The sequence below is a fragment of the Akebia trifoliata genome, unplaced genomic scaffold, assembly GCF_017979445.1.
Source record: "Akebia trifoliata isolate Shusen 1 unplaced genomic scaffold, ASM1797944v1 Contig00033_ERROPOS410725+, whole genome shotgun sequence".
Classification (NCBI taxonomy): Eukaryota; Viridiplantae; Streptophyta; class Magnoliopsida; order Ranunculales; family Lardizabalaceae; genus Akebia; species Akebia trifoliata.
The window spans coordinates 35,224-60,917 of NW_028236803.1; the positions used below are offsets into that span (position 1 = coordinate 35,224).

The window sequence follows — 25,694 nt, forward strand, 5'->3', positions numbered from 1 at the left end:
TCTCTACCTACCCTGGGTGAAAAACTAATGAATTTTTTTTTGGAGTCCTACTCTACCTACTCGGGATGAAAGAGTAATGAACCAATTTAAAAAAAAAAAAAAAAGAATCCTACTCTACCTACTCGAGGTGAAAAAGTAATGAACTATTTTTTTTTGGAAATTCTACTCTACCTTGCCAGGGTGAAAGAGTATTGAACTAATTTTTTTTGGAAAGTTCTACTCTACCTACTAGGAGTGAAAGAGTAATGAACTAATTTTTTTTTTGGAGTCCTACTCTACCTGCCCAAGGTGAAAGAGTAATGAACTAATTTTTTGGGAAGTTCTACTCTACCTAGTCAGAGCGAAAGAGGAATGAACTAAATTTTTATTGGAGTCCTACTCTACCTACTCGGAGTGAAAGAGTAAGGAACTAATTTTTTACGAGTCCTATTCTACCTGCCCATGGTGAAAGAGTAATGAACTAATTTTTTCGAAAGTTCTACTCTACCTACTCGGAGTGAAAGAGTAATGAATTAATTTTTTTTTGGAGTCCTACTCTACCTGCCCAAGGTGAAAGAGTAATGAACTAATTTTTTGGGAAGTTCTACTCTACCTACTTAGAGCGAAAGAGTAATGAACTGAATTTTTTGAGAGTCCTACTTTAGCTACTCAAGTGAAAGAGTAATGAACTAATTTTTTAGGAATTCTACTCTACCTGCCTAGGGTGAAAGAGTAATGAACTAATTTTTTGGGAAGTTCTACTCTACCTACTCGGAGTGAAAGAGTAATGAACTAATTTTTTGGGAGTCCTACTCTACCTGCCCAGGGTGAAAGAGTAATGAACAAATTTTTTTGGGAAGTTCTACTCTACCTACTCGGAGTGAAAGAGTAATGAACTAATTTTTTTGGGAGTCCTACTCTACTTGCCCAGTGTGAAAGAGTAATGAACTAATTTCTTTTTGGAAAGTTCTACTCTACCTGCTCAGGGTGAAAAAGTAATGAACTAATAATTTTTTTTTTGGGAAGTTCTACTCTACCTACTCGGAGTGAAAGAGTAATGAACTAAGCTTTTTGGGAGTCCTACTCTACCTACCCAGGGTGAAAAGGTCATGAACTAATTTTTTTTTGGGAAGTTCTACTCTATCCACTTAGAGTGAAAGAGTAATGAACTAATTTTTTTTTGGGAAGTTCTACTCTACCTGCTCGGGGTGAAAGAGTAATGAACTAATTTTTTTTAAAGAATAGATGGGGGATTTACACTGCATTTGATTTTTTTTTTAAATTGGATATTATGAAGGTCCGGTAAACATTTTAATTCTCTTTGAATCTTAGGAGTTTTCAAAATTGCTATAAAAAAGGTAACCTTTAATTCAAAGTTAACCTTATTCTTTGGGGTTGAAATTGACCAGGCTTCAGAATCAAAATGCCCCTAGTTCGACAGGGAACATTGCACTGGGGATAATTGAATATAATTTGAAAACGAATGCCCAAAGGAAGTGCCCTTGTTATGAAAGTTTGAAATCCTTGATTACCGCAAGCGCTATAAAGGTTTAACTTTTAATTTTGACTTTTTATATTGAAGATTTTGAGTTAGGCTCAAAAAAATTGGAACAAAATATTTCATTCTGAAATTCATCATAGAATTTGTTCTTTCTCCCCGTCGGTTTGCTTAAGGACATGAAACTCTTCAGATCAATCATAGACGAGATACTTGTATCCACTAAGTCTATATTTGGTTCAAACTAGGCATTGAAACTTGATCATTTGGCTTTCTGAGGTTTTGGCTCGGACTGTCTTTTCAGCTTCTCAACTTAACAGAGATTTTCTTTTATTGATTGCTCTAAGTTTTGCCTAGATTGCCTTTTTAGGTTTTCAATCTAGCAAACATGCTCTAGCTTTTGCCTAGATCACCTTTTTAGGTTTTCGATCTAGCAAGCTTACAATTTTTTCTCTTTTCTTTGCTCTGATTGTTGCCAAGGTCGTTCTTTCAAATTTTTAACCTTGCGAGCTTGCCTTAATTTTTGCCTAAGTTGCTCTTTTAGGTTTTCAACCTAGCAGGCTTCATTTTTTTTTTCTTCCATTTTGCACTTCTGGAGAGTTACTACCTGATCAAGCTTTGCTACCTTCCTTGACTTTTTCGCACAGTACTTAGGAGGACTTTCATGGGTATGCTTAGGATTGGGTATAAAATGAAAGGAATCTTGAGGCTCAAAGACCCAAATGCCCCTTGTGTGGCATTTCCTTTTAAATTATTTTCTTTTTCCTTGAATTTTCTTCCCCACTTTGACAATATTTCTTTTTCTTTTGAATTTTTTTCTTTGTCGGAGAATCTATTTTTTTATTTTGATGTGGTCGGGCCTGAAGTAACTTCTCAAGTTGCCTACGTACCCCAGAATTTTGGGATCAGACCAAAATGTAGTTCGAATTTTTCCCTTCCCTAGGTTAAGTGATCAGGCTGAGAAAGAAAAATGCATCATTTTTTTAAAAAGACTACAATGGATTGAGAAATGAGATATTAGCAGAAAAATTGATTCGGCCAATGATGGCCTCCTTGAATGTAGTACCGTTTGATCTGGTCAAGGTTGGTTGACTCTGGTAATTTGATTCCATCATGATATTGAAGTCTAACAGTTTTTCCAGATAGTATTTCCTTAATGATTGAATCTCTCCAATTGGGTTCAAACTTCCTCCTATGATCGAGGAAGGGTGCTCAAATTTTTTTTTAGTAGTCTGATGGTTAATTCCTTGACTTATAAGTGATGAACTTTGACTTTCTTGTCAAACATGCGAGTGACTCCTCTCCATTGATAGACCCAATCTGTTTCTAACAATTAACTTCCATCAAGGCCTTGAGATACAAGATTTTCCCTTTTAACCGGTAAGATTGCTTCCATATCATACGCTAGAGTAACTCTAGTGGAAAACTGTATTGAAGTGTAATATATCCATAACGCGAATGGTAACTTCTTTGGCCAATCCCGATGTGATGTGTGATTGACACATTTTCACGATGATTGTCTTGAGATTTTTTCTGGCTGCTTCAACTATTCTATCAATTTTAAAAGTCCAGTACTGATACATTTTGTAATCTCTCCTCTCACTATGTGAGTCTATTCTGGTTTGTACGTGTGGTGTTCTCACAGGTTGGGAATATATTTCATGTTGAACAACACCCCAAATTTAATCGACATATCCTCATAGGACCATGTAAGCAAATCTTTTGAATTTTCTGAATATATTTATTATCTCTTTCTGCTCCTCTAGGGATAAGTTAGTTTCAATCTGAATTTCTTGGGAATTATTTTTGTTCTGAGGTCAATGACCTTTGCTTCCTCGAGCAAGACATTTATCTTCTCATTTAAGAGGGAGTTCCTTATTAGAGGAATTTCTCCTTGAAGCCAGTTATTAGTTAATTCGTTAATACGCTCGAGGTATTCAAAATTTTTATTTATTCAATTAAATTTAGATGGGGGTGACTGACACCATTGTAGACTCGACAAACTAACTTGACTAGAACAAAATAAAAAATAAAAAGATAGACTTAATTACTGAATTGATAGAAAGAACTGGACTCAAGACTCATAAACAACTAAAGACAAATACATACTGAGAACTTGAGAAACTATTTCCAAGCGGTTGGACTGAGTCTTCTTCTTCAGATTCTTCGCATTCTTCAGACTTACTTCTTCTCTCTTAGCCAAGATTACATTTGGTGGTGAAAACCTCATTTGGGATGGTCACTCTGGTAATAGGGGGCTAGGAGTTTTATGATTGACTGATCGGATGAGAATCATTGGGTCAAACGAGAGTTGAGAATTGGATACTATGTTCAAAGTCTGAGGAAGTTGGTAAATGGGTAGAGGGTTGGTAGTAACATTTGGCTTCTCAAGGGCAGGGACAATAACTTTATTGGCTTCAATGAGGTCTTGAACTGTATGACGAAGAGTGACGCAATGATCAGTAAGATGACCGAAATTTTGGTGAAACTCACAAAATAGGTTGGGATTGTGAGAAGTGGGGAGTGGATTTGGTAAAGGTCGAGGTTGGAGAGGTGCAATGAGCCCTTTACTTAATAGTTTTTGAAAGACAATGCTCAAAGCCATACCAAGATTGGTGAATTTTCTACGTGGTAACTTGGTTACTAGGCAGGATAGTAGATTGGACGGGTGTAGTAGACGTATTGGCTACATAGGAGTGATCAGCGTTAGACTTGGAATTGGTGAAAGACTTTTTGAACTTGTTGTCAGACGGATTGGAAAGGATTCCGGAAGTGAAAACATCTTTTAATTGGCTACCAGCTTGCAATAGGGACTCGAATGTAGGAAGGTTTTGGGAGACTAGATGTCGGGCATACCCTTGCGAGAGGTTTTTTAAGATAATAACCACTTGTTCTTTCTCTAAAGGTCTATCCCATATTTGTGCAGCCTTGGCCCTCCAACGACCGATGAAGTCAGTAAATGTTTCCCAATTTTTCTGTTTAGTTGCCTCCAAATCCCTTCTTGAAGTCTCAATCTCGGTACTGTATTTATATTGATGCCAGAAAGCTTTTGACATGTTCTTCCATATATCACTATAGTTGGATCTTAAGACATCAGCCATCGTAGAGCTGATCCTGACAGAGTCTGTTGAAACAGTAATGTCATATGATCGTCGCTAAGCCCCATAGTGCGCATGTTAGTGACATATACTTTGAGATGGGTTCTTGCACAACCCACTCCATTGAACTGATCCATTTCAAGCATCACAAATTTCTCCGACAATTGGATCCTAGGGATACAATTCAAAGCTTCAATACTTGCTGCAATCTCATCAATACCCTTTATACTCTTCATAGCTGATTCCAGTTGAGACATTTTATTGGCTAATATTGGATTCTCATCAACATACTCTTCGTTTCCATCGAGTTCGAAGACTTCATGGGCACGTCTCGCTGTATTTTCTTCTACCCCTTTTTTCTTTAGGATCGTCAAGGGTATTACCCGTTGATTCTGAAATCTATTCTAAGACTTCCACTTTACCTTTTATACTGTTGATATCATTGGCAAAGGTTGTCAAAATCTTACGGATCTCTGTAAGCTCAGACTCTGAAGTCATTTCTGCTTGTTGACTTGGTACCTACGTTCGTTCTAACCGACTGGATTTACGACTCCAACTAGGAGGTGGACGCTTGAGTTTGGGTGCAATGATAACCCTGAAAATCTCATCAAAGGTGGATTACTAGTTACGGACCCTAGAGTAGACTTTTAACAAATAGAGGTCCTCTTGATAGCAAGGGTTAAGTTAACCCCTAGATTCAAAATCTCTAACAAATGAAATATTTTGATCAAGAAATATTACATGAAGATGATTTACTGGTTTTATGAAATATTTAGTCCATTGAATTACACTGGCCGATGCAAAGTGATTGGGACTGTGTACCCATTTGAGTTTGGGCCGATTCGACCCAATGGATCTAAATATTCTACTTGAATCACTTCAACAACTATTTTTTTAAGCTAATTAATCCAATCGATCCATGTGTTGATCTATAAGAACCATTTACCGATTGGGTTTACTAGTTTAATATTATATTGATCGGTATGTCTTATCAATTAAGTTTACTGGGTTGGACCGGTATTGCAGGTTAGATTGAAGTAATGTGGACCAATCTAGCCACTTACCTTTGGGTTGGATTAAATAGAGTAACCCGGGAACACCCATAGTTAGTTCGGGTCGTGACCTATAGGAAGGCTCCTAGACTCTAGGTTTACTACGTGCAATGCATTTTTATCTGGCCACCCTTGCCTAAGCACACCTATATACCTCTCGAGCGTACTCAATCAGACGGTACATGGTGACTTGGTTTGGTATACCGTATCGGTGATAATCTAAAACTTCAACTCACTTCTCTGAAGCCAAAAATAGCCAGTTTTATCACCAGTTGAGAGGTGGTGCACGATGCTGAGTAAGGGCCCACTTAAATACCTTTTGTCTAGAATAGACGTAGTCTATCCCCCTCGTACAGTAGGGTACAGTAGGGCAGGATCTTGCTTTGGTACTGGTTTTGACCAAGAAGTGCAATTGATATACTTGGATTATCTTTTATATACCTACGGGTACGAGTCAAGAGTTGTAGCTTTCATAAATGGTTTGGCATTCCACGAGGGGACCGACCACGTACTAGTACTACGTTGGCATTCGAGATATGTGACTGTGTGGCTCACAATAGGTCAAAGGCTCAGGTCGCTCCAGCCTGTGAGCATCGATATACCTTTCAGAGTCACCTGATCAGACGGTACTGATGCCCCAGTTTGATATACTCTTGCATCTCCGAAGAGATTGGGCCACGCACTAGTGCCACGTTAGCTATATGGGACGTGCAAGCGTGCAAAACAATAAACGTGCATGTGGTGTGTGCAAAACAGGGAGGGGTGTGCCCGAGGTCTTTTTCAAATAAATAGGCCTATGGGCCAGATCAGATCATTAATGGGCCACAATCATAGTGAATACAATCATCAAAAGATTATCAAGATCAAAGTCATGGCATGCAAATCAGGAAGAATTAAAATCAACCAATCAATCAAGACCAATTAATATATTAGAGTTAAGGTTCCATCAATCAAGATATCAAAAGGGTATCATCATATCAATCGGGTATCAAAAGGGAAATCATGCACCCTAATCGAGTTGACTCATCTCATAGCATTCAATCCTCATATAACATGGAAATAATATCATCATGACATATCAAGGGAATGTATTAGAACAAGCGACAAATTGCATGAAACCAATAAATTCAAACGAGTTGACTCGACTCATTACGTTCAAAGTTGGGTATCATGGCAGCACATTATGGTAAAATCACACAAAGAGAATTAAAATAAATAACACACTACTAGTTCCTCACGTGATGTAAGATGAGTTCAACTGAGTTGACTCACCCTAAAAAATCACCCCTATGGTTGATTTTCAAAATCCAATCCCTTTTTTGTTTTTCTATGGTTCAACCAAAGATCACTTTAGGCGACCTAGAAAAATTCGAGATTTCAAAGAATATTACATTGAATGTAGAATGACAGTTGTGAGCATAAGGAGTTATGATTTTTTTCTTTTTTCTTTTTTAAAAAAAAATATCGATTTTCTTTTCTTAAGAAGAACGGGAAATTCTCTTTTTTTTTTTTTTTGCCACGTGGTGAGACCAATCCTTTAGCAAAATTTGAAATCTTACTAAATTGGTGAGGATAACCTTACCCCTTCCCTTTTTTTAATTTTAAAAAAAAAAACATGATAAGATTATAGAAAATAGAAGTTGTTCTACTATGGACGTGTTCAGTCCAACCAACACAACTGCCATTACCGACCTGTTACTATGAGCCATACTTCGACTAAAGGGAACAGAAACACAAGGGATGCTAAACATTGGTTCCTATTAAGAAGACAAGAGAATAAATTACAACATGTACGCGTGTGGGTAAAACGAGGAGAGCCATGTAGATACAGAGGGATGTAAGACCCACAAGAAAGGGTCGGTTCAGCAACTGTGTCTTGCTTTGGTAATAGTCTTTATCAAGCCTTTGAAGATTTTCGAAAATCAAAACACGTTCATCACTGCCAATATGGAAGGCACCACTAGCAAGGTGTAGAAGCCCAAAGGAAATATTTGTTTGATTTGATAAAAAAGGAGGTACAAGTGGACATAGAAAAAGATGAACAGAAGGATCTTTGCAACTAGCCACCCCAAGAACATTGCGATGCTATTGAAGAGATAAAGCTTGGAACCCCTTTTGTCCAGCAGAATGCAAATACCATCTTAGATTTACAAAGGGAGTAGTGCTCTCTGAAAATAGAACCATCAGTATGTAAATTTGAGCTTGACCACTTATGAGCTCTAAGAAGATTGCAAACATGGAGAGCACATGATGTAGAACATACTCCAGACCACCTAAAGCTGGGAAATTCCAAAGGATTATTCCCAAATCTGAGAGAAAATAACCTACTGAGATCCCCAATATGGTGTTAGATAGGCCAGAATTTTTTTACAATCAATTCGTCACGAGAACTTCATTGAAAAGATCTGATAACAAAACAAGATAGAAAACAACAACTGCTATAATAAATGCATGGAATGTAGAAAAACCCCGATTGTTCTATTCAATTTGTTCTGCTTTGCTTAGCTTGGTATAGCCTTTGAAGCACAAAAAGCTAATAAAACCTGTAACTTCATACACAATCATGCATATAACGATGCCAACCAAAACAGACGAAAACCAGAAAGAACGTTTGCTTGGTGCAAAATAGTCAGCTAAGGTATCTAGTGCCATGTCGCTTGTCGCAAGAATTAACAAAGATCAAACTTAAGATATAAGTAGAGAATAAGAAGAAGAAGAACAGAGACGGATGGAGAGGGGTTCTGGAGTTTTTGAGAAGTGGTATTGGTTTTGGAAAAAGGTATGGGCTGTAGTTGTGTCCACACGTGTGGATATCAAAACCAGAAGTCGAACCAATACACTACACACAGCATGCTGAAAGCGCCCTCGATCCGCAAGGTGAGCGGATCCACTTTTGACCTTTGAGGTTTGGGAGTCGCCACCTAGTTATTACGATCTAGGAACTGAATTTTGACTCTAAAAGGTAAATAAACTAATCTACGAAAGAAAAATACTGGTCTGGGGATCACGTTACGGGGTTGGAAGGTGTTAGGCACCAACCCCGCCCGGTAAACGCCGGTCTCTACTAATTTCCAAATAAAACTACATTGCTAACAAGACCTAAATAATAATAAAAAAAATAAAAATACTCACCTTTTCTGAGTGCAACGATTTTATCCCCTCAGATCTGATAGAATAGCTCCTCGTATAGTATTCCTCGCTTTGTTCTGTCTCCGGATCTAATCTCTGAGCTCCGAGGCAAGGTATCTCTTTCTTAGATCTGGATTCTTTGAATTTGTTATAGATTTTGGGGTGTTTTTGAAGGGTTTCTTAGTATTTTTCAAGCTAAAATCGAAGTATGGGTGTTAGGTAAAGAGTTGGGGCTTCAAAATTAGGGTTTATGCGAGGCTAGGGAAGCTTTTTGACCTACTTCTCTTAGGGTTTATTATTTGATATGAAAATAGGGTGTGGAGGCTCCTATTTATAAATTTTTTTAGAAGAATTAAGGTTAGATCAGGGTTTCTTTTAAAGTTTTAATTAGGGTTTTGACTCTAGTCTTATGAGATTGACTTGATTAGTTTAGATTAGGGTTTTGACTTTAGTCTTTTGAGATTGACTTGATTAGTTTAGATTAAGGTTTTGACTTTAGTATTATGAGATTGACTTTAATACTTTGACTTTAGTCTTTCTTGGTTGACTTTTAGTCTTACTTGATTGATTTTAAGATTGACTTTAGTCTTACTTGATTGATTATAATTTTTGGAGAGTCCCCTTTTATTATATCTTTAATTCTTTGCCTGAAAGCCTGATTGATCGACTTTTTTGTTTAAATGTTTAAATTAATTTTATTAATGTTTCACTTTACATTATTTAGTATTTTATTTATTAATTTCAAAAATTTTAATTATTAAAATTATAAAATAACTATTTTGCCATCGGAGAGGATTTTTTTGCGTTTTAAGTCATTTTTCAATGTCCTAGGATGTTTTAGAATCGATTTTTTGTAAGGAATTCAATGAAAATATTGGTTTGTGTCATTTATGAAATTTTTTGTGTAGAATGGTCTTGAACTTTATGAGGGGCATTTTCGTAATTTTGTAAAATTCTGTGAAAATTGGCGAAATGATTTATTTAGTTTCAATTTGTTGTTTTATGTATTTGCTAAGCGTAACGTAGGCTCTAGGGATGTTTTAAGGTTAGGGGTATTTTGATAATTTGGTCATTTTTTCGTGATTTTTATCGTAAAGCTTCTTTTTATCTGCAAGATGATGATTTCTATGTTTCTGGGGTCATGTTTCCCTAACGTAGCATGGTTTTTACAGTTTTGTCAGTTCGAGATACCTCATCCAGATTTTTGAAACACATCTGGTAACAAAATAAAGCAATGGAATAAACATCCATCATTGGGAATCGTTGCGATCGGGTTGACAAGTTGATTAATCAGGCAAATGCAAAAATGGGATGTCTACAGATGCCCCTCTTTGGCAGAGGGTTGAAGCAAATTACATTGCAAATCTATTTTGGTAGATGGTGTGATATCCGAATGCTAAAGCTAGTGACAGTTCATTTTATAGCCTGATTTAGCAATTCGTCGGGATGTTCAGATCCTTGAGTGTAAAACTCCCCCCGAACTAAAAAGTTGTCAGGTCAGCAAGCGAGAACTCTCACTGACAGTGTCAGATCCTTGAATTTTAGAAAATTCTCCTTAACTAATGTAACAGCTGTGCAAGTGTGTGCACTTAAAATCTGAGCTAAATTTCAAAGAGTTTGAGTAAAATTTGAGCACAAATTGAATATAAATTGAGCATAAACTGAGCATAATTTGAGCATAATCTGAGCATAAACTGGGCATAAACTGAACATAATATGAGCATAGGCTGAGTATAAACTGAGCATAATTTCGAGAAAACCCTCGGTGGTAACTGAGCATAATTTCGTGAAAACCCTCGACGGTAATTGAGCATAATTCCTAGAAAACCCTTATAATTCCGAGAAAGTCCTTGGCGGCATCTTAGCATAGTTTCGAGAAAACCCTCGGTGGCATCTAAGCCTAATTCTAAGAAAGCCCTTGGAGGCTACTAAGCATAATTTCGAGAAAACCCTCGACGGTAACTGAGCATAATTCCGAGAAAACCCTCGACAGTAACTAAGCATAATTCCGAGAAAACCCTTGGCGGCATCTGAGCATAGTTCGGAGAAAACCCTCAGCAGTAACTGAGTATAATTCTGAGAAAACCCTCAGCGGTAACTGAGCATAATTCAAAGAAAACCCTCGACGGCATCTGAGCATAATTTCGAGAAAGCCCTCGGCAGCAACTGAGTATAATTCCGAGAAAACCCTCGACGGTAACTGAGCATAGTTCCGAGAAAACCCTCGGCGGTAACTGAGCATAATTCCTATAAAACCCTCGGCGGCATCTGAGCATAATTTCGAGAAAACCCTCGGTAGTAACTGAGCATAGTTCCGAGAAAATCCTCGACGGTAATTGAGCATAATTCAGATAAAACCCTCGGCGGCATCTAAGCATAATTCTGAGAAAACCCTCGATAGTAACTGAGCATAGTTCCTAGAAAACCCTCGACGGTAACTGAGCATAATTCTGAGAAAACCCTCGGTTGCATCTGAGCATAATTCCGAGAAAGCCATCGGCGGCATCTGAGCATAGTTCTGAGAAAGCCCTCGGTGGCATCTGAGCATAGTTCCGAGAAAAACCTCGGCGGCATCTGAGCATAATTTCGAGAAAACCCTCGGCGGTAACTGAGCATAATTCCTAGAAAACCCTCAGCGGCATCTGAGCATAATTCTGAGAAAACCCTCGACGGTAACTGAGCATAGTTCCGAGAAAACCTTCGGCGGTAACTGAGCATAATTCTGAGAAAATCCTCGGCGGCATCTGAGCATAATTCTGAGAAAATCCTCGACGGCATCTGAGCATAGTTCTGAGAAAACCCTCGGCGGCATCTGAGCATAGTTCCGAAAAAACCCTTGGCGGTATCTGAGCATAATTCTGAGAAAACCCTTGGCGGTATCTGGCTAAGTAAAATTGAGAATGAAGGAATAAATCTGGGAAAGACCGATTGCAAATGAATTTGGAAAAGAGTGGTTGAATTTGGGAATGAATAGATCTGGGAGAAAATGAATGCCCAATCTCCTATGTGATATCCAAAATGCGTTTGTTTGAACCTCAAGGTTTTATCCAAAAGTTTTATTAATTTAAAACTTGAGTTTTTATTTCTTTTGAACCTTAAGGGTTTTTTGAAAAGCTGTTATCAAGAGGGTAACCTTAATTTTGGGGTTCCCATTATCTTTTAGGATTAACATTGCTAAAAAAAAATGTCCCTAGTTTGATAACAAATATGATATTGGAGATAATTGAATACATCATAAAAAAATGCCCCTAGTATAAGGGGGAAACTACATATTAGAAGAAAAAAGAAAATACCCCTTATATGAAGGTTTGAAATATTTGATTACTACAAGCGCAATAAAGATCCAACTTTTAATTTTGATTAATTTTATTTAAGATTTTGAGTCAGGCTCAAGAGAACAAAATATTTCCTTTTGAGACTCATAATAGAATTCATCTTTCTCTCCCTTGGTTCACTTGGAGAAGTAAAAAATTTTAGATCAATCGTAGATAAGATACTTGTGGCTTTTGAGTCTGTGCCAGGTTTAAGCTAAGTATTGAACTTGATTATTCAGACTTCTGATGTTTCAGCTCGGACTGCTCTTAGTTTTTCTTCCATTTTGTTTTGTTACTCTAACTTTTGCCTAGATTGCCTTTTCAAGTTTTCAAACTAGCGAGTATGCTCTAGCTTTTACCTAGATTGCCTTTTTATCTTTTCAATCTACGAATTTTTTTCTTTATCTTTGCTCTGATTGTTGCCAAGACCATCTTTTCAGATTTTCAACCTTGCGAGCTTGCCTTAGTTTTTTCTTAAGTTACCCTTTTCGGGTTTTCAACCTAGTAGGTTTTTTTTTTCTTTTATTTCTTATGGAATTGCTGTCTAACTATGCTTTGCTATCTTCCTTTACTTTTTCGCACGGTACTTAGGAAGACTTTTATGGGTAGGCTTAGGACTGGGTATAAAAAGAAAGGAATTTTGAGGCTCAAAAACCTAAATGCTCCTTGTGTAGCATTTCCTTTTAAATTGTTTCCTTTTTCCTTGAATTTTCTTCCCCATTTTGGATGATATTTCTTTTTAGAATTTTCTTTGTTAGGAAATCTATTTTTTTTTTTATTTTGATGTGGTCGGGCCTGAAGTAACTTCTCAGGTTGCCTTCGTACCCCAAACCAAAAACGTTGTTCAAATTTTTCCCTCCCCTGAGTTAGGTGATCGGGCATATATATATTTTGAAAATGGTTTCAAAGGGCTAAGAAATGAGATATTGAACTGGATAACAGAAAAATTGATTTGACCAAAGATGGCCTCCTTAAATATAGTATTGCTTGATCTGGTCAAGGTTGATTGGTTCTAGTAGTTCAATTATATCATGATCTTGAAGTCTAACGGCTTTTCCAAGAATATTTTCTTTAATGATGAACGGACCTTCTCAATTAGGTTTGAACTTCCCTCTGGGGTTAAAGATAAAACATAGGTGCTCGATTCTATTTGAGTACCAAATCCCCGACTTGTAAGTGACGAGCCCTAACCTTCTTATCAAACGTGAGAGTGACTCTTCTTTAATAAGTTTGCATATGGCACAGAACTCTAAGTTGTTTTCTTCAATCAAATTTAGTTCTTCGTATCCACGGACCCAATCTACCTTTGGCAACTAATTTTTCAACAAGACCTTGAGAGACAGGATTTCCATTTTAACTAGCAAGACTACTTCCATATCATATATTAGAGAGTAGAAAATAGCTCCAGTGGAAGACTGCATTGAAGTATGATGTGCCCCTAGTGTGAATGAAAGCTTCTCTGACCATTCCTAATGCAATCGACACATTTTCACGATAATTATTTTGAGATTATTATTAGCTATTTGCTTCAACCACTCCATTAATCTGAGGACGAGAGGGAGATGATGCCGGATCTTGAACTTTGAAAACAAAGTAATACTTGACTTTGAATTGTGACCCGTTATCAGATATCAATCCCAAAGGTACCCTATATTGACTTATGATAGCTGTAGTGAGGACAACATTGCAACGTTTTGTAACATCTTCTTTGATCTCGTTGGTGTTTTCATTTCATCGAGCGAATATCTATTCCATGTCGGACAACACCTAAGCTTGCACCTAACATATCCTCACTAGACCACGTGAACAAGTCTTTTGAAATTTCTGAGTAAATTCATTATCCCTTCGTGTTCCTCTAGGGATAAAATGGTTTCTACTTGAATCTATTTATGAATTATTTTATATTCCGAGGTAAATGCCCTTTGTTTTCTTGATTGAAACTTGTTGTGTCCGACCCTTATCTTTTTGTTCAGGAGAAAAATATATCCTTGAAATCAAATTATTAGTTAATTCGTTAATGTGCTCGAGGTATTCAAAATTTTTTTTATCCAATCAAATTCAGAAGGGGCGACACTATGACTCGACAAACTAACTCGACTCAACAGAAAAAAGAGTTGACTCAATTTAAAGAAAACATGACCTTGCTGGATGGACTCGAGCTAATCCAAATGACTCATGAAAACTCAAGATAAGTAACAACAGCGGGCTTGATTATGGACTGAGGACTCGAGACATTGCTTATAACTGGCAAGAATGAAATACTATGATCTTCAGGGAATAACTGTGTAATTTTGAGAAATTCTGAGATCATTTCTGACTGTTGACTTAATATTGACGTTTGTTCTAACTGATTGGATTTACAACCCTAGCTAGACTATGGACGATTGAGTTTAGGTACAATGATAATCTTGAAATCTAATCGAATGTAGATTTAATCAACTTTAGTGTTACCCCCTTAATAATATTTTAAATGAACCCTGAGATTTTATTGAATTCGGTGCACCAATGCATAAAACAATTCATCCGTTCAATGATTATTCAGAAGGAAAATAATTTTATTGCACTCTTGAAAATTATTAGAAAATAATGTTTTTATTATATAAAAATTTTCACAAATCTGATAATTTTTTGCAACATATTTTGGTAATGTTCCAAGGTCCATGCAAAAATAGATTTTTTGTAAAAAACATATTTCAAAAATTTTCCATGCAAAAAATAGATCTTTTGTAAATCATTTCCTTCATTTTCTTTTCTTTTGAAAAATATTTTTTCTTTTATTAAAATGGATTAAAACCTGAATTAGAAAAGAGTTTGAATTCCATTTTGATTCAAATGGATCAGCCCATAATGATCGTTGGATCGAGATGGACCGGGTCACTATGAATCATTGTAAAAAATGGATTCTTTATTGGGTTGGTGCACCCATTTTAATTAGGTAAAACAAAACCTTAATCATTGAGGACAACAAAATATTTTGATCTCATACGTACATTTTGATCTCATCATTCACATCATCACATACATTCATCAATCACAAGGTCCCATTCAATAAATAACCCGGGAACACTCACGATAAGTTCGAGTAGTGACCTACATGGGAGGTTTCTAGACTCTAAGCTTACTATATGCAATGCATTTTTATCTAGTCACTCTTGCCCAAGTAGACCTATATACCAGACAGTACGTGGTGACTTTGGTTTGATATACCGTATATGTGATAATCTAAAACTTCAACTCACTTCTCTGAAGTCAAAAATAACCAGTTTGATCCCCAGTTGAGAGGTGGAGCACGATGCTGAGTAAGGGCCGACGTAGTCTATCTCCCTCGTACAGTTGGGTACAACTGGGCAGGATCTCGCTTAGGAACCGATTTTGACCAAGAAGTGCAATTGACTTACTTAGATTATCTTTGATATACCTATGGGTACGAGTCCAGAGTTGTAGCTTTCATAAATGGTTTGGCATCCCACGAAGGGATCGACCACGTACTACTACTAGGTTGGCAATCGGGACATGTGACTATGTGGCTTACAATAGGTCAAAGGCTCAGGTCGCTCCAACCTGGATGCATCGATATACCTTTCAGAGTCACCTAATCAGACGGTACTAATGCCCCAATTTGATATACCCTAAGGTACGTGACTGGAGTTGTGATTTTCATGAATGACGTCGCATCTACGAAGAGACCGGGCCACGTACTAGTACCACATTGGCTATATGGGACGTGCAAGCGTGCAAAGCAATAAACGTGCTAGTGGTGTGTGCAAAACAGGTGGGGTGTGCCTGGGGCCTTTTCCAAACACTGGGCCCATGGGCCTGATCATACCATCATAACATTGATAGCACATAAACATGAATCAAAATAAACATTATTCCAATCACATTATTAAAGATACGCACATCAAACCTATCAAAAACATGGCAACGTTAGATAGGCAATTGAGACAACGAATAATAATTGGATCCAAATGTTGGCACAAGCTCATTATTTTTAGTCCAAACCAAGGAGATTCTTTTTATGGTCCAATCAAGGGTGGTTTTTGGTGATCCGAAATAAATCGAGGTTTCAATGAACATTTAATTGAAGATAGCATGATAGTTGTTGTGATTTTGAGTGATGAATCCCTTTTTTATTTTTATTAAAAAAAAAAAAACTTAAAAAAAAAACTAATTGATTTTAAAGAAAAGAAATTCTTTTTTTTTTTTTTTGGTTGCCAACACACAATTTTTTATTGCTGCCAAAACATCCAACATGGCGTTAGCACACACAACACTCATTTGTTTTCGTATATGTTGCTGCCTAGCAACACACAACAACAACAACAACACACAACACGCAACAGCAACACCCAATAGCAACAACAATACACAACCGCAACACCTAACAGCAACAACAACACAACAGCACCAGCAACACATAACAGCAACACCCAACAACACCAGCACATTTTTTTTGTTGTTGCTGCCAACAACACACAACAGCACATTCTTTTTTTTTTAGAAGAAAGGAAAAAAAAATAATATGCTGTCAAACGTCAAATCGACACATACCTAATGAACAACCAATAAAATTTTCTTCTCTTATGTATACCATCAAAGAACAAATCGGTACACACCCAAAACTTAAAAAAAAAGAAGGACAGATCTAGATAAAAAAATAAAAAATAGAAAATAAAAAAAATTAAATAAATAAAAATTTGATCCGATAATCATTATTCTACCATCAATAAAAATCACCTCTTTGCAATCTTGTATTATTTTGGGTCATCTTAAACGACCCTCAATTGAACCACAGAAATAATACTTGATTGAACCAAAATAATATGCTAAAAAAAATGCCGAGAGAATATAATACAAACCTAAAATATAAACGAGTCAAATAAACTAAAAAAAAGAATTAGGTTTAAATGGCAATGTTCCCATACTTGGGGCTTTTCAAGTTTGATCCTCAAAACTTCCCAGTGGAGTCACCACTGAAAGCGCCCTCGATCCGCGGGGTGAGCGGATCCGCTTTTGACCTTTGAGGTTTGGGAGTCGTTACCTAATTATTATGGTCTAGGAATCGAATTTTGACTCTAAAAGGTAAATAAACTAATTTACGAAAGAAAAATACGGGTTCGGGGATCACGTTACAGGGTTGGAAGGTGTTAGGCACCAACCCCGCCCGGCAAACGCTGGTCTCTACTAATTTCCAAATAAAACTACATTGGTAACAAGAACTAAATAATAATAAAAAATTAAAAATACTCACCTTTTTCGAACGCAACGATTTTATCCCCTCAGATCTGATAGAATAGCTCCTCGTATAGTATTCCTCGCTTTGCTCTGTTTCTAGATCTGATCTCTGAGCTCCGAGGTAAGGTATCTCTTTCTTGGATCTGGATTCTTCGAATTTGTTATGAATTTTGGAGTGTTTTTGAAGGGTTTCTTAGTTTTTTCAAGATAAAATCGAAGTATGGGTGTTAGGAAAGGAGTTGGGACTTCAAAATTAGGATTTATGGGAGGCTAGGGAAACTTTTTGACATACTTCTCTTAAGATTTATTATTTGATACGAAAATAGGGTGTGGATGCTCCTATTTATAAAGTTTTTTAGAAGAATTATGATTTGATTAGGGTTCCTTTTAGGGTTTTGACTTTAGTCTTATGAGATTGACTTGATTAGTTTAGATTAGGGTTTTGACTTTAGTCTTATGAGATTGACTTTAATACTTTAACTTTAGTCTTTCATGGTTGACTTTTAGTCTTACATGATTGACTTTAAGATTGACTTTAGTCTTACTTGATTGATTTTAATTTTTGGAGAGCCCCCTTTTATTATATCTTTAATTCTTTGGGTCCCTCAGATGGAAGGGTCCTTGAATAAATATCCTGGCAACGATCAACAATTTTGCCTGAAAGTTTGATTAATCGATTTTTTGGTTTAAATTTTTAAATTAATTTTATTAATGTTTCACTTTACATTATTTAATATTTTATTTATTAATTTCAAAAATTTTAATTATTAAAATTATAAAATTACTATTTTACCATCGGATAGGACTTTTTGCGTTTTAAGTCGTTTTTCAATGCTCTAGGATGTTTTAGAATCGATTTTTCATAAGGAATTAAATGAAAATATTGGTTTGTGTCATTTATGAAATATTTTGTGTGGAATGATCGTGAACTTTATGAGGGGCATTTTCATAATTTTATCAAATTCTGTGAAAATTGGCGAAATGATTTATTTAGTTTCGATTTGTTGTTTTATGTATTTGAATGGGTTTTCTTAAGCGTAACGTAGGTTCTAGGGATGTTTTAAGGTTAGGGGTATTTTGATAATTTGATCATTTTTTAGTGATTTTTATCGTAAAGCTTTTTTTTGTCTACAAGATGATGATTTCTATGTTTCTGGGGTCGTGTTTCCCTAGCGTAGCGTGATTTCTATAGTTTTGTCAGTTTGAGATACCTTATTCGGATTTCTGAAACACATATGGTAATAAAATAAAGCAATGGAATAAACATCCATCATTGGGAATCGTTGCGATCGGGTTGACGAGTTGATTAATCAGGCGAATGCAAAAATGAGGTGTTTACACACACGTAGCAGATCGAGAGAGAGAGAGAGAGAGAGAGAGAGAGAGGTGTCTCTCTCTCTTGTTGTTTTCTTTTCTTCATATTGAAGAAGAAGCTTGTCACGCCCTGAAATCCCAACATGAATCCTTATGATTCATCGGTTAGAATCTCGAGGTGTGAGGTAATCAATCACACAATCTGACAGAACATTCATAAATAATAATACTTATGAAAAGAAAATATACGCAGCGGAATAAACATTTAACTAACATCTATACGAGAGTCTAGAGTAAACAGAAGAAATCGACAAACACTGATATAAGTCAAGATCTTTAATCTCATAATTCATCGGGTTACAAAAATTTCTAAACTAACCTGTTTCTTATCTATAAACAAAAACCACTAGGATCCTCTACTAGTCCTCAAAGACATGGCGGCGGCAAGACATCAATCTGATCCTCCTCGAGGATCTCCTCAAAAGACTCCTCAAAGAACGGTTCTTCAATAGCTGAATAATCTGAAAGGAGAAGGATAGGGTGAGTAACAGGGGAATGTTACTCAGCAGGATGAATGCCGTTCTAACAACGAGTCATACATGCACGAGTAATCAGTTGAACAGTTAAATAATGTAAGTTTTTCATAATGTAACATACGATAAATGTCTAAGCATATTCAATAAACAGTTAAATAATTTCAACCTATCATTTCTATCATTTAAAGTAACCTATGCATCTTTCAAATAAAAACATCTATCAAACATCACAAAATAAGAAAAGATACATAATAAGAACACGGCGGTGTAATCGATAAGAGAGCAGAGGAACACGCCGATATAACCTCCTCGGCTATGGCAATACGATATTCCAAACTTAACCTCCGATGTGGAATCCCATCGTTATAATCTGATTTTGTGGCCGGTCTAGCATACCACGGTTGGATGACCATTTATCCGGCTCAGACTGGCCGTTGACGAAGTACCCAATACTGAGTTCAACTAACGGTGAGGTCGACCGTTTGACGACTACAGACTAATAGTGATCACTAACTAGCCCTGGAGACCCCTCGCGTCGAAGCCTATCAAGAGGCAATGCATGTGAACCCCACCTAGCTCTACACTATACAGAGACCGCCTTTACACACAACGTTCCCCAGGAAATAAGTAGGAGAAATTCCCGGATTTCATAAGCTGTAATATGCTCTAAGGTATTCCATACTACCGAATAGCATATGACATCTAGTGTTATCCTAGATTGACTCGCCGCTTCCGGACACACAGCAACGCGTCACTCTTTATGGGTTTTCTACAAACCTTTACTGGTAAACAAAATAATTTATTTTGTATATAATATATCATTTTTTTTAATCGAAAATACAAACAAAGTCTGGTAGTGCCTTCCAGTGACAGTTATCTGTCATTTCCATCCATCAACCATCTCATCCCTCTATCTATCTATCACGTTTTACGTGGCATGGCCACTACGTAGAACTAGAGGCACTGTCCCATCACTCAGTCGAGAACATACGTTCTCTCTATCCATCCATCAATTAAATCGATTAATCAATCATCTAATTTCTTACATATCTATTAAAGTAATTTTTTCCTTTAAAGAAATTCAAAATCCATAAAGCATCAACCAATTCCATTCGATGGTTTTGGTTGAGTCGAGAGACTCGAAAACAAAGATAATACCATAAGACATAAAAGCTGGAAATCTATGAAAATTTAACTAAGTGTTGAAAAAATGATTTTTCAAGGTCGAAATTGAAAACGAACTATTTATTTATTTATTAAAGAACTTAAAGTAATACTTAATTATTTTTAATGAAATAACGGTAGGAAATAGGTATACATACTATATGGAAGCAACACAAAAAAATTTAGAACCAAACTCAACATTCGGATACTTTTCCGAATTGTTGATTTTTCGTCGAAACTCGACCAAAATCGATCCAAATATCATATTAACTATAAAATGATTATATTACATCAAATGAACTAAAACCAATTATAAATAAGCATGCAAACATGATTCAAATTTCAAATATGTATAAACTTAATGAAACGATCGATTTATCAATAATCATATGGATTTTCTATGAAATTATTACATAACTAGAAGGTAGAAGGGAAGGCAACTTACTTTAAGCTATTTTCAACGGTTGAACGGAGTTTAAAATTGCCTCCGGCCAATCTTCAAATTTTTCTTCCTGTGAAAATCGGATTTCTTTGCGTCCACGCGTAACCCTCAGCGAGAGGAACAACTTTCCTTCTTGCGCCTAAGCTCGGATCGTTCTCGTTTAGTGTAGATCTGAGTTTCAAATATTGAAGGAAAAGGGTTGAGATTTGTTTGGAGAGAAGAATAAGAAAAATCTGATTTTTCTAATAGAATTTAGATATTTATATCACTTAAGTTGGGACATACTTGTCATTTTGGGAATTATTTTTCCCGAATGTCGAATTAGACAAACTTATACTCTATTTCGGGTGATTTTTCGACACGAATCTAATGGTATGATCGGTTTCCTCAAATTACGTCTCTAAGGTGTCGTTTACCTATTGAAAAAATATCTAATGCGAAAGTCGAGGATTTGATAACTTTTAAATCAATGCACGGATCTAAAATTCTTTCCTCGAGATACATTTTAGGATTTCAGGTCATTACAAAGCTAACAGAAATAAAAAAATGCTTTTTTTTATGGCATACCAGCCCTTTTTGTTGTAAAAACACTGCTGCTTTTGAACAGAAAAAAAAATTCTTTACTATTGTTTTTTTTATTTATAAAAGATTGCTGCCCTTAACAGCACATTAATAAAAAAAAAAACACACATCAGCTACTCATTTTTCTTTTAAAAATAACTATCAAATGATAGATCATCGAACGCTTAATGAATATAAAAAAGAGAGAAAGAAAAAATTAATAATTATCTTTAAAAAAAAAAATAAAAAAAATCGACCACCTCCATGCGTTAACAATCATTAAACCATCTTGAGCAAACTGATTTCTTGAAATCCTTCACCATTTAGGGTCAGCTTAAGTAACTTTCGATTGAACCACAAAAAATCATATACCAAATCAACGCACTCAAAATCAAACCGAATAATTAATGATTGGACCAACAAGTATAAAAAAAATCGATAAACAAACAATAAAAAGAAACTGACTAAAATAAATAAATAAATAAATAAAAAAACTAGGTCATTGGCAATGTTCCCATACTTGGGGTTTTTCAAGTTTGATCCTCAATAGTTCCCAGTGGAGTCACCCCTGAAAGTGCCCTCGATCTGCGTGGTGAACGGTTCTGCTTTTGACCTTTGAGGTTTGGGAGTCACCACCTAGTTATTACAGTCTAGAAACCGAATAAAGACTCGAAACGGATAAATCAACTAATGCACTAAAAAATCGGGGATCACGTTATGGGGTTGGAAGGTGTTAGGCACCAACCCCGCCCGGCCAATGCTGGTCTCTACTTACCCCAAATAAGACTACATTGTTAACAAAAAAACCTAGAAAAAATAAAAGAAATTTTACCTTCGAACGCAACGGTTCTATTCCCTCAGATCTGAAAAAATCATTCCTTATACTGTATTCCTTGCTTTGTTCTATCTCCGGATCTGATTTCTGATCACCAAGACAAGGTATCTCTTTCTTAGATCTCGATTCTTCAAATTTTGTTATGGATTTTGGGGTGTTTTTGAAAGGCTTTTAGGTGTTTTTAAGCTAAAATCGTAGTATGGGTGTTAGGTAAAGAGTTGGGACTTCAAAATTAAGGTTTGTGGGAGGCTAGGGAAGCTTTTTGATCTACTTCTCTTAGGGCTTTTTATTTGATACGAAAATAGGGTGTGAGGACCCCTATTTATAGATTTTTTCAAGAGTTGATTTAGATAGAATTAGTGTTTAATTAGAATTGTTTTAGGTAGAGTTGTATTTAATTAGAATTATTTTAGGTAGAGTTATATTTTAGTTAGAATTATATTAAATAGAGTTATTATTTAATTAGAACTCTATTAGGATTTTGACTTTTGGTCTTATTGATTGACTTTAAGATTTTGACTTCAGTCTTAATTGATTGACTTTATATCTTGACTTTAGTCTTACTTAATTGACTTTAATTTTGACTTTAGTCTTATTTGATTGACTTTAATATCTTGACTTTAGTCTTGCGTGATTGAGTTTAATTTTTGGAGAAGCCCCCTCTATTATATCTTTAATTCTTTGGACCCCCAAATGGAGGGGTCCTTGAATAAATATCTTAGCAACCCTCAACAATTTTGCCTGAGAGCCTGATTGATCGATTTTTTTAGTTAAAATTTTTAAATTAATTTTACTAATATTTCACTTTAATTATTTAATATTTTATTTATTAATTTCAAAAATTTTAATTATAAAAATTATGAAATTATCGTTTTGCCCTTGGAGAGGATTTTTTGTGTTTTAAGTTGATTTTTTATGTTTTAGGATGTTTTAGAATCGATTTTTCATAAGGAATTCAATAGAAATATTGGCTTGTGTCATTTATGAATTTTTTTGTGTGAAATGGTCGTGAACTTTATGAGGGGTATTTTCGTAATTTTGTCAAATTCTGTGAAAATTGGTTAAATGATTTATTTGATTTTGATTTGTTATTTTATGTGTTTGAGTGGATTTTACTAAGCATAATGTAGGCTCTAGGGATATTTTAAGGTTAGGGGTATTTTAGTAATTTGATCATTTTTTAGTGATTTTTATCGTAAAACTTCTTTTTGTCTGAAAAATGATGATTTCTAAGCTATTGGGATTATATTTTCCTAGCGTAGTGTGATTTCTATAGTTTTGTTAGTTCGAGATACCTTATATGGATTTCTGAAACATATCTAGCAACAAAATATAGCATTGGAATAAACATTCATAATTGGGAATCGTTGCGATCGGGTTGACAAGTTGATTAATCAGGCGAGTGCAAAAATGAGGTTTCTACAGGAACCGTTGCGATCGGGTTGACGAGTTGATTAATTAAGCGAATGCAAAAATGGGGTATCTACAGATGCCCCTCTTTGGGGGGGGGGGTTGAAGGAAACTAGATAGCAAATCTATTTTGGTAGATAGTACGATATCCAAATGTCAAAGGTAGTGACAATCCATTTTGTAGCCTGATTTGACAATTCGTCGGGGTGTTCGGATCCTCGAGCGTAAAACTCTTCCCGAGATAACAAGATACTTGAGAGGATCCATCCGAGATAAACAAGATAATTGAATGAGATAGCATATAGTGCCAGAGTCTCTGAGTAGCCCATACCAGTACCAAACAAGTTTTTTCTAGGGCCGAATACTTTCGTTCATACTCTAACATCTTTTTGTTGATGTAGTATATAGCCCTTTCTTTGCAAGTATCTTTCTCATACTGTACAAGCATCCATCCCATAGCTTCTTCTATGACTAACAGATAAAGAAGAAGTGGTTCACCCGGTGTAGGTGGAACCAAAATAGACGAGTTCAAGAGATACTCCTTGACTTAATAGAAAGCCTTTTGACATTGCTCATTCCACACTGTTGGTTCATTCTTCTTGAGAAGCTTGAAAATAGGTTTGCAGACGTTGGTGAGTTGAGCGATAAATCTATTGATATATTGGATTCTACCCAAAAAATCTCGAATTTACTTTTTGGTCTTAGGCGATGGCATCTCTTGGATAGCTTTAATTTTCATAGGGTCTACATCGATCCCTCTTTGACTGACCATGAATCCCAATAATTTTCCAGAAGTTACTCCAAATACGCATTTTTGCGGGTTGAGGCGGAGTTGGTACTTTTGAATCCTTGTGAGAAATTTTTTTAACGTAGTAACGTGCACTAGTCGTTTCTTGGATTTGACTATCATATCCTCTACATAGACTTCGACTTCTTTGTGTATCATGTCGTGTAGTAAAGTTGTAGGTGCTCTTTGATAGGTGGCTCCAGCGTTCTTCAAACCAAAAGGCATAACCTTGTAGTAAAAGATTCCTTACTGTGTGATGAACGATATTTTTTACATATCCCGAGGATCCATTTTTATCTGATTGTACCCTAAAAAATCATCCATGAAGGACAACAAAACGTGTCCTACTGTACTATTTACTAGAACATCTATGTGTGGTAAAGGAAAACTGTCTTTTGGGCTTGCTTTGTTTAGGTCTCTAAAATCCATACACATTCTGACTTTTTCATCCTTTTTTGACACTAGGACGACATTAGCAATCCACTCAGGGTATTATACAACTTCCTAGAATCTGACGTTAATCTGCTTCGTAACTTCTTCTTTAATCTTCAGAGTCCATTCCGATTTTATACGTCAAAGTTTCTGTTTGATTGGTCGAGCATCAGGATATAATGGAATTCGATGTTGAACAATATCTGTTCTTACTCCCGGCATATCCTCACAAGACCAAGCGAACACGTCTTTGAACTTTCTGAACAAGTCTACTATCCTTTTAAGTTCATCGAGAGATAAAGTGACCCCAATCCGAATTTCTTGAGGACTTTCTTTTGTTTCGAGGTTGATAACCTCTACTTCCTCTATTAGAGGTTGAGTCTGACGTTCATTTTCTTTTTCAAGTAATTTGATTATTTCAGGGGGAGGTTCTTTGTCAGAAGACTCTCCCTTTGAAGTTAAATTATTATTGTGCTCAGGGTAATCAAAAATTTCTTTCATTTCATTAAAAAGAGATGGGGTAACAGGATTCATTGCAGACTTGATAGACTCACTTGACTCAATAGGAAAAATAGATTCACAAGAAATAATAGACTCAGCAGAAACAACTAACTTACTTGACTCAATAGAAATAAATGACTCATCAGGTACATCAGACTGAACATGATTAATAGGACTGACAGACCCAGTCTTGATGTGCAACAAAGGACTAATTACATGATTATTAGAGAGACACCCAACAACATGTTTGATTACAGATTGAGGATCTGAGATCCCTTTCTTAATCGACAACACTAGGATGCTGTGATGTTCAATGAATAACTGTTTAATATTGAGGGAGTCCAGATTGAGCTGCCAGTCTTCAACTTCTTTCTCTTTAGCTTCTGTGCTTGCTTCCTTTTCAGACC

The 25,694-nt window shown here is 35.9% G+C and overlaps 1 pseudogene; it reads right to left on the reverse strand.

The window, feature by feature from the left end:
- Positions 1 to 7,489: 7,489 nt before the first annotated feature.
- On the reverse strand, positions 7,490 to 8,279 carry LOC147382087 (uncharacterized; annotated as a pseudogene).
- Between the last annotated feature and the right edge of the window lie 17,415 nt (positions 8,280 to 25,694).